Genomic DNA, 11,804 nt, shown 5'->3' on the forward strand with positions numbered 1-11,804 from the left:
ACTAAAATAAGTGAGGAAATTTTAATGGAATCACTAACTGTTCCTCCAGAAATCTAATGAGGATGGCACTCAGATTGAAATGCAACAAAGAGATACCATAGGTGTCAGTCATGGAATGTAATTCAATTCAGAGTCAGCACAGGGGACAGAATGATGCAGAGATTTTAAACTCAAGAGGGCATGTTAGGTGAGTTGTGAGCACTTGGGCTTTTAGAATCTAGTAATCCAACCCATCCTGGTGTGGCACTATGGGTTAATGCTCTGGACTGCAAGCTTGGTTTGAGCCACAGTTTGGTGTTTCAAATTCATCAGCCACTCTTTAGAAACCCTATACAGGATCACTATGAGTTGGAACCGACTTGATGGAGTTTAACAACAACAACCCAATCTGTCATCTTCCTCCTTCTTCACATAATGGCTCTCACAGGGTGGAAAGTTTGGACCCACTTCTGTTTAAAGAAGCGTCTTCAGCCAGCTGGACCTACTGAGGAAGAAAAGATAATGGAGATTCCTCAGAAAAAAATGAGAAGAGTGATATCTAAATACTTTCAGTGCATTGAGAGAAAGATTGAGAAATGAATGGAGAACATAGGGGGAAAAAATTAGAAGAAATCAGCAAATCACTACAAGAACAAACATAAAATAAATAAAAACTTTGAAACAATACAAAAACTGCAAAAAAGAAATTCGTAAGATTAATTCTAAGATTTCTAAAATGGATAATATATTGAAAGAGCAAAGGAGTAGATTTAATTCAAGGGAAGCCTGAATTAGTAAGCTTGAAGATAAATCTCTCAATAATAGTAAACTATGGAGTCCTGGTTGGGTTAATGTGCTAGACTGCAAGGTCAGTTTGAACCATAAGGTTGGAGGTTCAAGCTCACCAGCCACTCCTTGGAAACTATTTAGGGTCTCTATGAGTCAGAACTGACTTGACGACACTTAACAACAATAATAGTAAACTATAACAATACTCAGAGAAAAGAAGGAAAAAAAGCCAAAGAAAGACTAAGACTTATGTTGTTGTTGTGAAGTATCATCCAGTCAGTTCTGACTCATAGCAAGCCTGCAGAGAGTTTCCAAGGAGCAGCTGGTGGATTTGAACCACAAAACTTGTGGTTGGCAGTCTAGTACTTATCCTAAAGCTCCACACTAGGATAACATAAAGAACTACTGATGGGTGACTGGGATTCCAGAACAGGAAGAGACAATAAAATTAACAGTGGAAATCGTTGAACAACTGTTGGAAGAAAACTTCTCTAACTTCATGAAAGATGAGAAAATACACATTTAAGAAGCTGAAAGAACAGCTTGAGTAAAATGAAAAGTTTCCTATAAAGGATGGATGACCAGTAAAACTAAACTCTGATTTCTCAGCAAAAAACATACAGGAAAGAAAACAATAGAATGATGTCTAAAATAGCTCAGAAAGAAAAAAAAAAAAATTGCCAGCCAAGAATCATATACCCAACTAAGCTCTCCCTCAAATACGGCAGCAGAATAAGGACATTTGCAGATAAACAGAAATTAAAGGAAATGGTACCAACCAGACCAACTTGACCAAAAATACTTAAGGGTGTTGTTTGGACTGAGAACCAACAACAGCAGACAATAATTTGAGATCCACAACCATGACATTCAGATATAGAAGTACGTGAAGTGAAACAAACCCGCAAGACTGAAAATAGGGAGCCAAAAATATCAATTTGTAATGAAGATAACTACAAAGCAAAAAGAGAGAGTAGGTAAATACAGAACTTCCAAACGATGAGGAAGTCAAGTAAATTTCAAGATAAATCAGACTGTTTTAAAGTAGGGAAGGAATAAATAAACCACAGGTAACCTCAAAATAAATGAACACATCTTCATATCAAAATAAAAAAAGAGGAGAATCAACAGATTTAGTAAGCATTAAAACAACAGCAATAAAGAAACTGAAAAAAAGGAAGAGGAAAAAAAAAAAAAAAAACCCACAAAGAAAATGAACTCAGCATAGAAAAAGAAAAAGCAGTGCCACAAATAAGCAAAATAACAGCAATTAAATCATATCTGTTAATCATTACACTTAATCTACATGAATTAAATGCACCTGTCAAAAGACAAGAAGTAGCAGAATGGATAAGAAAAGAGGATCCTTCAATATTCTGTCTACAAGAGACACACCTTACAAAGAAAGACAAAAATAGACTAAAAATTAAAGGATGGGAAAAAAATGTATCAAGAAAATGGCAATAAAAAATTATCGAGTGGCATTATTAATCTCTGATAAAATAGACTTTAAAGCATAAACTAGCATATGAGACAAAGAAGGACACTATATCATGATTAAAGTTTCTGTTGAACATAACCATAATAAATATCTACACTCCCAATGAAAAAGCCTCAAACTACATAAATAAAACTCTAACAGAACTGAAGAAAAAACCAGATAACTCCACAATAATAGTAGGAGATTTTAACACAGCTCTTTTGATGAAGAACAAAACAACTAGAAAGAAACTCAACAAAGACACAGAAGAATTAAACAGAATTAACCAACTTGACTTCATAGACATACACAAAACATTAAACTCAACAACTGCACAATATACATTCTTTTCCAGTTCACATGTAACATTCTCCAGAATAGACCATATGTTTGGCCACAAAGCGAACTTCAATGAATTTAAACACATCAAAATACTACAAAGCATCTTTTCAAATCACAATGCTATAAAATTAGAACTCAACAACAGGAAGATCAAGGGGAAAAAATCAAATATCTGGAAGTTGAAGAAAACCTGATTAAAAACTACTGTGAAATAGATGAAATTTAAAAAACTTCCTTTAATCAAACAAGATGAAATCGCTAACACATTTGGAACACAGCAAGAGCAGTGCTCAGAGGACAATTTATAGCAATAAAGTACATATCCCAAAAGAAGAAAGAACCAAAATCAATATCTTAGCCTGACTCTTCAACAATTAGAACAAGAGCAGTAAAGTAAGCCTACCAGAAGAAAAGAAATAATAAATAAGGTTGAAGTAGAAATAAATGAAATAGAAAACAGAAAGCCAATAGAAAGAATCAATAAGAAAAGAAGTGGATTCTTTGAAAGAATTAATAAAATGGACAAACCATCGACAAATCTAACAAGAAAGACAAGAAAAGGCAAATATAGAGAGAATAAAGTTTATGAATGGTTACTAGGGGCAGGAGAGGGAGAAGGGGGACTAATGATGATTAACGGTTCACAGCCAATGATTATAATTGTTGTCAATAATTGTATACCTAGAAAAAGCTGAATTGGCAAAAATTGTGATAGATATATTCATCAAGTTGTTAAGATCCAACAAGTCGGTTCTAACTCATAGCAATCCTGTATAGGGTTTCCAAGGATTTAAATATTTGTAGGAACAGAAAGCTTCCTCTTTCTCCCTCTTTAAACAACTTGCAATATGCAAATGATTCAACTTTGCTTGCTGAAAGCAAAGGGGACTTTAAATATTTACTGACGAAGATCAAAGGCCACAGCCTTCAATATGGGCTACATCTCAATGTAAAGAAAATTTAAATTGTCACCACTGGACCAATAAATAGCATCACAAAAAATGGAGAAAAGACTGAAGTTATCAAAGACTTAATTTTGCTCAAATCAACCATCAACACTCATGGAAGCAGCAGCCAAATGTGGCAAATGTGCTGCACAAGACCTCTTTAAAGTGTTGAAGAGCAAAGATGTCAGTATGAAGAAAATACCAAGCCATGGTATTTTCAATAACCTCATATGCATGTGAAAGTTGGACAGTGAATAAGGAAGACTGCAGAAGAATTGATGAGTTTGAGTCATGGTGTTGGAGAATATTAAAAGTACCATGGACTGCCAAAAGAACAAACCACTCTTTTGGAAGAAATACAGCCAGAATGCTCCCTGCAAGCCAGCATGGCCAGACTTTGTCTCTCATACTTCAGACAAATTGTCAGAAGGGATGAGTCCCTGGAGAAGGATATCTTGTTTGGTAAAATGGAGGGTCGGAGAAAAAGAGGAAGACCCCCAAGAAGATGGATTGGCACAGTGGCAGCAGCAATGGGCTCAGGTGTAGCAACGATTGTGAGGTTTGCCAAGGACTGGGCAGAGTTTCATTCTGTTGTACACAGGGTTGCTATGAGTCAGTACCGACTCGATGGCACCTAACACCATCATCATATAAGATTAAAGTGACAAAAAAACTAGAAAGATTTGATAGGAATCTTAGGGACATTGAGTTTATGTTAACAGTAGAGGAATAGTTCAGAATAAGAGAGTAAGAATGGGTGCACAATTGGAAGAACATAATCCATGCCATTCCACTGTACATGAAGAAATGAGCTGTTATGTTTTGCTATGAATAGTCTCAATGACAATAATGACCATAATGAAATAACATTTAGAAGAATAAAAGTATACAAATGGTGCTTGTGTGCCTGGTAATTTAATGACTCTTGTCCATTTTTTTTTTTCTTTCAGTTTTTATTGTGAATTGAGTGATAGTTTACATGGGTGAATATCAGCTTTACATTTATCCTATCATATTTTGTTTCATTGCAATGATTACAATACCCTTCATGCATCATCAGACAACCAAAGGGTACACCTAGCTACTCATAGAGCAAGCCTGGCCCCCAGCCACCTACACACAGTTCCTCTCCATCCCTGAGTCCAGAGTCCCCAACCATTCCATATCTCCACATCATCATCTCTGCCTCCATCTCTGGCTTCGGTGCTTCTCTGGATAGGGTCCCGCACTCTGCTTTTCTCCCTTGATGGTTCCAGGGTCCTCCACTCCTGGACTGCAAGATCAACCACTCCCCTCCTTTTATTAAAAAGGAGAAATTCAGAAAGCGGAGTGGTTTTTAAGATGAAGTACAAAGACCACTAAAAGTACTAAGATAGAACTTGGGGTCAGGGATGGGAAATGAGTCTCATCCCAGCCCGGTTTATCAGCGGGCTCCATGACCTTGAGCCAAAGCAGCCTCATCCTTAATTGGGTTTAATGTCACCCACTCCAGCTATCTCACATGATCTGAGTAAAACCTATGCTGATAACCCTAAGCATCTCTTCAAAGGTAAATGCCATATATTATTAGTGTAGTCAATTAATTCTCTGCCAGAAATGGAGGAAGGAGCAAAGGGTCATTTCTGACAGAGTATGTTTCAGGTTACTTTCACCTGCCTCTTCCCAAAAGGCATGCATTAATTTGTTTCATCTAAGCGAGGGACACTGGTGGCACAATCATTATAGAGTTTGGCTGCTAACTGAAAAGTCAACAATTCAAATATACTAACTGCTCTTCTGGTAGCGTAGTGGTTATGAATTGAGCTGCCAACCGCAAGGTCAGCAGTTCAAAACTACCAACTGTTCCACAGGAGAAAGATGAGGTGTTCTGCTCCCGTAAAGATTTACAGCGTTGGAAACCCTGTACAGGGTCGCTATGATTCAGAACCGACTCCACGGCACATAAAAACAACAACAGCTGCTCTTCAGAAGAAAGACGTAGTGTCTGTTCCCATAATAGATTTACTGGCTTGGAAATCCTGTGGGACACTTCTACTGTGTCTTATAGGGTAACTTTGAATAGGAGTTGACTTGATGGTTTTATTTTTGTTTTATTTTGGAGAGAGATGGGAAACTCCAGGTGACTGGCTCACCTACTGTGGATGTGATCACAAGTTGTGCAGGTGATATATTTACAACAAGCCTGTACATGGCTCTGTCTTTTCAGTTTTGAGTCAGCAATTCATTCTTTTCTTTTCTGTTTAGGTAGAACATTCGAAAACATTATTTAAATCACTTCCTTTAATATCCAAGGAACATACAAAAGACAAAGAAAGCCCACATCAAGCCTTCAGTCCCAGAGTTGGTAGTTTAGGAGAAGTCAAGGAAAACCAACCTTTTATTAGTACCAGGAAAAGAAGAGGACATTGGACACCACTGGGCCCGGGTGATTCCGGTGCTGGGCCTAGATCTCCACCATGGAAAAGTGCTGGTTTCCTTGGTATGGTCCTGTCCTTGCTCCCATACTTGTCCTCCAGTTTTCAGAAGTCACCCAGTTCCCAGGATGGTCCCTTCTTTTAGTTCCCTAACATTTTTACTCAGGGGAGAAGGCCATTTACACTGGTGTGGTGTCAGAGTCCCAGGGGAGTTGCCAGCCTGCAGGATGCTGAGGGGGGAATCGCCCTAGTACCTAACCATTTGGCTTCCATCTACTGTGTTTAGAATATGAAGACTGGGGAGTTTCAGGGTCTCTCAAGGGCTTGTCTGAGCCCTGGCTGGCCACAGGCCTTTCTGTGGGTTGTCCTGTTTCCTTCTTGGAAAACACCTGTTTGGAGGGGAGCTCAGTTTGGATCAGAGGTAGTATCTGGTTCTCAAGGGATAAATGGATATGAAAAGGCAAGTCAAATTCAGAAGATGAGGGTGTCTACTAGGGCAGAACAGGCTCTGGGGGAGGATTTTGGGGCTTCAGTGTCAAATACTTCACTTAGCTGCTTCACCAGTGGGCTTGGAGGTCCACTGGTGCTGGTCTTCATTGGTGTCCAGGCAATGCCAAGTGTAGGAGAGCAGGAATCTGAGTCCTGGGGCTGATTAGGACCCTCCAGATGTTTCCCTGATGGTAGGATTGGCTGTGGAGAGCTCTTCACCTTAGCCTGATGCTTATGTGGTGGGGGCGCGAGAGTGATGGGGTTGCTCTTGGCCAAGCCCATCTCTACCAGGAAAAGTAGAGCAGGGCAGGGCCCAGTCCAGGGCAAGGAAGGGATGCCGGACCCCAATGCCACTTTTAGGTCCAGAGGAGCTCGAGCCTCAACTCAGCAATTCATTCTTGCTACACTAATCTTTGACATCCACATGATCCTTAACTTTCTCTGACACATGAGTGTTGTTGTTGTTGTTGTGTGCTGTGGAGTCAGTTCCAACTCATAGTGACCCTGCACAGGGTATCCGAGGTTGTTAATCTTTATGGGAGCAGAACGACACATGAGTAAGTGCCTAGAAATCATGAAAGGTGTAGATCAAGCATCCCCAGTTTTACTAAACCTAACTAGAACCAAAAGCTTCTGATACATCCCCACATCCCTACACTAGAACATCTGTTTATCAGATCATCTGTCATACTCTTTGCGTCCTACTGGATGATGTCTGTTTGATCTTGTCCCTCAGACTGGCTAGCACACACATTCACTGCCATCGAGTTGGTTTCAACTCTATATAGGCTATATAGAGACCTTGTATAAGCTGTTAAGAGTCCTGGTGTGGCACTGTGGGTTAATGCGCCAGACTGCAAAGCCGCTTGAACTGCACGGTGGGCAGTTCAAGCTCACCAGCTGCTCCTCAGAAACCCTATACAGGGTCGCTATGGGTCAGAATCAACTCGACAGCACTTAAAAACAACAACAACATATAGGCTGTACATTTTTCTGGGAGTAGACCACCTCCTTTTTTGGTGAATTTGAACTGTTAGCAGTCTAGTGCTTACCCTACAGTGGAATTTAGTCCAACATTCCCTCAATTGAATATAATCTTTTTTTTTTTTTTTTTTAACAACTCTTTTGGAGTCTAGGCATAACAGCTAAAAACAACATTTTACAGCTTCACAATTGGAACATTGGAAATTTGCCACTGAGGTGAGCAGAAATTTCCACAAGGTTGTATTTCTTCCTTGATATTAGGAAAACAGCATTTCCTGACAAATAATACTCTTCTGTATGAAGAAAGAACCCCAGAGTGGGAGTGGGACTGTGTGGAGTGACCAATAACATTTGTTATTGTGACTTTAAACAAGTCAAAAGAACTTTTTCTGACCCTCTAACCCTGGTGGCTTTCAACTGCTCACAGATTTAAATGCTTGTATAAACAAAACAAAACCAAAACACACAAAAAATGTGCCACTTCCCTTTTCTGTATTTATTCAAATCCTTAAATTATTTTAAAAATTCTTGGTGAAAAATCTTAGGTAAAACAGAAACTGCAAATGATGCATAATATGACTTAACTGGTTACGGGAGAAAGATGGGAGATGATTGATTGTAGATAAAGTTTGCTTTCTGATGGACTTTTGTTTCTGCTTAATAATATTAACTTATTGAGTAGTTAACATGTGCTAAGTGTTTTCCATGTGTGACTCTATGATTTAGGGTTTATTATTATCCTCATTTGACAGATTGGGAAACTGAGGCACAAAGAGTGTAGGAACTTGCCAAAGGTCACAAAGTAGTACACGGCAGAGCTGTAGCTTGATCTCATACTCCGGTTCCAGAACCTAAACTCTTGACCACTATGGTATATTGCTATCTTGAAACAAAATGAGGAACTAGTGAGTTTTATTGGCTGAAAATATTGTAGTTGCACATATGACTTGAGTGTGCCATTGAAGTTCTTGGGTCCTATGTGGTATAGAATTTAGCCTTTCCTAAAGGAGTTTTCTGGGGCTGTAGGATAAGCACTGGACTGATAACCACAAAGTTGGCAGTTCAAACCCACCAGCTGCTCCTTGGAAACCCTCCTGTATAAGACCACTATAAATCGGAGCCAAATGGATGGCATTTAACAATGACAAAAGAGTTTTGGCATCTTCCCTTGGCCTCTGGGTAATTTCTAAGTCCTTGGAATATTTAGAGTGGTGGTTGGCCACACCAGAAAAAAGAAAATGTGATTTGGGGACCACACACAGAGAGGTTAGAGAAAGGAAACTAAGATCCATTATATGGCAATCAACCAATCATGTCTAAATCATGGAGCCCAATAGAGCCTCTGAACACTGAAGATTGGATGAGCTTCTGTGGTCGGCGATGTTGTAGTCATGAATTACTGATTAGTCAGTTCCAACTCATAGCAACCCTGTCTGTATATGGTTTCCCAGATAGTTGATTTGAACCACTGACCTTGCAGTTTAAATCGACCTTGCGGTCCAGCGCATTATCTTTAGGTGAGAATTTCACCTGTATAAACCATCTGCCATGCCACTTACAAGTAAAGGTGGCTGCATGGGGATGCGGGCAATGGTGGATGGGAAGTAGTAGAGTTGGGGATGGGAGATCCTCTTAGCTAAGAGTCGATTTCTGTAGCTTGCCAGTGGATTTTGTTGCACTGCAGGCTCATTGGCTCAAGGGGAACCATTATGCTTCAACCACAGGGCTTGAGAGAAATCAGACTTGATGAGATCTTGATAAAGCTTCCAATATCCTCAAGGACAAAACTACAAGCAAGGATTTTACTTCAAGGATGGCAGGCCTCACAGTGTCCTCTGATTTGGCCCTCACTCAATTGTCCCTAACCTTGGGGAAACATTCACAAGAGTCTCTCAGCTTGCATGCTTTACTAACTTTTCATGACATCTGCAGAATGCTTGCAGACCCAAGAGGAAACGGTCTTCGTAGAGTTGTCAAGTTTTTGTTTTTCCAAGTGCCGATTCACCAGATTTATGTGGTTGTCCCTCACACGACCTTGCTTTCTCTTGCAAAAGGGGAGCTCTTGTCACCTCCTTCAGGTCTGAGTGAAGATCATAGGTTCCACACTCATCTCTCTACATACTCAAAGACACAGTCATCTTAGGTCATTGCACAGATGCTGACTCAGGCCTTCAATTGTAGAGCTAACGACCACTATATTTACTAACTCTTCCAGACAGCATGCTCTTCATGATGTCATTTGATCCTTATGGTGGACCCCCCAAATTGTTGTTGTTAAATGCCATAGAGTTCATTCTAACTCATAGCGACCCTTTATAGGGTCTCAGAAGAGCGACTGGTGAGTTTGAACCACTGACCTTGTGGTTCAAACCGACCTTGTGGTCCAGTGCTTACTCTACAGTGCTATACCAGTATCAACTATTATTTAACCATTTTTCTGAGGAGGAGAGTGAGCTTTAAGGAGGTTAAGTGGTTTTTGTGATCACCCAGCTAGCTGATAAGTGGTGGATAAGAGTTGCATCTACAGATTGAGTGATAGTTCTACACCCTCGGTCCAAGACATCAGTCCTATCAAGCAGAGATCCCCTTTACTGAAATGTTCAACAGTCTGTGATTGCAGGCGCAGACTTACAGAATCCTGCTGCCAGGAGAGAGCTTAGAACTGAGCAGCGAAAGGCTGGCCAGGTTTCTCAGGCTTATGAAACCTCAGTTTCCTGCTTGCAAAGTGGGGACAATGATGGTGTGAATCAAAGGGGTTTTTGAAAGGATTGAATGAGGCACTCCAAGTAAATCACTGACCACAATACTCGACACAGAAAAGCATACTGAAAACCTATTTTAAAACTTTTATTGAGTCCTTAAAATTCACTTCCAATCTTTTTTTATATGGAATTTGAACTGCAGAATTTCAGGTTTGCAATAGACCAACACAAACTTTCTTTCATAAAAAGAAAAAAAAAAAATCCTTATATTTTCACACAGTGCTTTATTTAGAATTAGCCTTCAGTTATTAGCTTTGTGTGTGAATTATCTGTTCAAACTAGACTAAAATTTTTTCAGAAGGACTTTACCATCTGTATCTTTGTGGGTATAACTTACAGGCTGAAAGGTGACAAAATGAGCCAGCCTCGGCCCCAGGCCATTCTTGTGCTTCTGAAACGAATCACTCTGTTACATGTTGTTGTTGTTGCTGTTGTTAAGTGCTATTGCGCTCGTTCCAACTCACAGTGACCCTTTAGATGGTTTCTGAGGCTCGGCTGGTGATTATTAGTGACCCCCGAAATTGTTAGCCATTGTTTCATGTTCTAGCTTCATTTTGGCCAAACTGAAATTATCTTCAGCTCCTAACATACTTTTGGGTGCCAAATAAACTTTCCACTGCATGAAGGGGCTTCAAAAAGTTTATGGGAAAACTCCATTATCTTTTCATTCCATTTTCTCATGAATTTTTTTATATTTAACAGCAACAGTCTCCTTCCACCTGACATTCTTTGCTAGGCAGGGTCTTCTTTCTTGTCATAGAGGTGATAGCAAAGTAGTGTTGGAACCCTCCAGGATTCAGGGTTAAGCTCTATTTATGTAGAACACCAGTCAGTGTAGCATCGGTCCTTTGTTGTTGCTGTTATAAGGTGCCATAGAGTCATAGCGACCCCATGCACAACAGAACAAAACATTGCCTGGTCCTGAACCAACCTCATAATCGTTACTATGTTTGTGTCCATTGTTGCTGCCAGTTCATCTCGTTGGGGATCTTCCTCATTTTCTCTGATCTTCCATTTTTCCAACATGCTATCCTTCACCAGGGACTGGTCCCTTATGTCCAAAGTACACGAGAATGCCCAAACTTGAAGATAGTACCCATTTGACCTAGCTTCAATGGTTTAATAATCAGAACTCAACTAGAGGAAGATAAAAAAATTTTTGATAAAGGAAATAAGTGTAAATTGCTATTATTTGAGGAACTTAACCTATACTTTTGGATGTAGTACCTCAAAATACCAACTGAGAGGGAAAGAAAATTCACATCAAGGATCATTCCTATCCCCTCTGTACACAGGGTTGATAAGGATGGGCAACTTAGATATTAGCTATCTAAGATGAGGGAGCAGTAAAGGCACAAAGTGACTGGCTTACAAGTTTTCAAGAGAGAATTTAGCTTCAGAGTGTGCGGGGGAAGGTAGAACCCACACTGAATAGTTTTTAGCTTGTCTAGATGGGTCTGGTGAAAGGAGATGGGGCGAAGATTTTTATGCTTCAATAGTGAGTAATTGTTATCATGACTAATTGCGATTGTCACAACTGTAAAGGTAGAAGTTTTGTAACAAAAATGAGGGAGTAGTTAATCTTTCAATCCAGAAACAGAGGACCCTAGGATCATCA

The 11,804-nt window shown here is 39.8% G+C and overlaps 1 pseudogene; it reads right to left on the minus strand.

The window, feature by feature from the left end:
• Window positions 1-5,886: 5,886 nt before the first annotated feature.
• LOC102832957 lies at window positions 5,887-6,722 on the minus strand (annotated as a pseudogene).
• Window positions 6,723-11,804: the final 5,082 nt, after the last annotated feature.

Source organism: Chrysochloris asiatica, unplaced genomic scaffold (assembly GCF_000296735.1).
Source record: "Chrysochloris asiatica unplaced genomic scaffold, ChrAsi1.0 scaffold00021, whole genome shotgun sequence".
Classification (NCBI taxonomy): domain Eukaryota; kingdom Metazoa; phylum Chordata; class Mammalia; order Afrosoricida; family Chrysochloridae; genus Chrysochloris; species Chrysochloris asiatica.